General features: G+C 43.3%; 1 protein-coding gene across 2 annotated transcripts in view; it reads left to right on the top strand.

Annotated features, from left to right (window-relative positions):
* PHF21A (PHD finger protein 21A) overlaps positions 1–217 on the top strand; it is a 163,969-nt gene that overhangs the window by 52,270 nt on the left and 111,482 nt on the right. The window lies entirely within an intron of this gene.

Genomic DNA, 217 nt, shown 5'->3' with positions numbered 1-217 from the left:
ATCTCTCCTTGCTGTTCTTTGGAACTCTGCATTCAGATGCTTATATCTTTCCTTTTCTCCTTTGCTTTTCGCTTCTCTTCTTTTCACAGCTGTTTGTAAGGGCTCCCCAGACAGCCATTTTGCTTTTTTGCGTTTCTTTTCCATGGGGATGGTCTTGATCCCTGTCTCCTGTACAATGTTATGAACCTCAGTCCATAGTTCATCAGGCACTCTACCT

Source organism: Bison bison, unplaced genomic scaffold (genome assembly GCF_000754665.1).
Source record: "Bison bison bison isolate TAMUID 2011002044 unplaced genomic scaffold, Bison_UMD1.0 scf7180017864178, whole genome shotgun sequence".
NCBI lineage: Eukaryota > Metazoa > Chordata > Mammalia > Artiodactyla > Bovidae > Bison > Bison bison.
The sequence above is the reverse complement of the archived record's forward strand: the minus strand, read 5'-3'. Positions and strand labels throughout refer to the sequence as shown.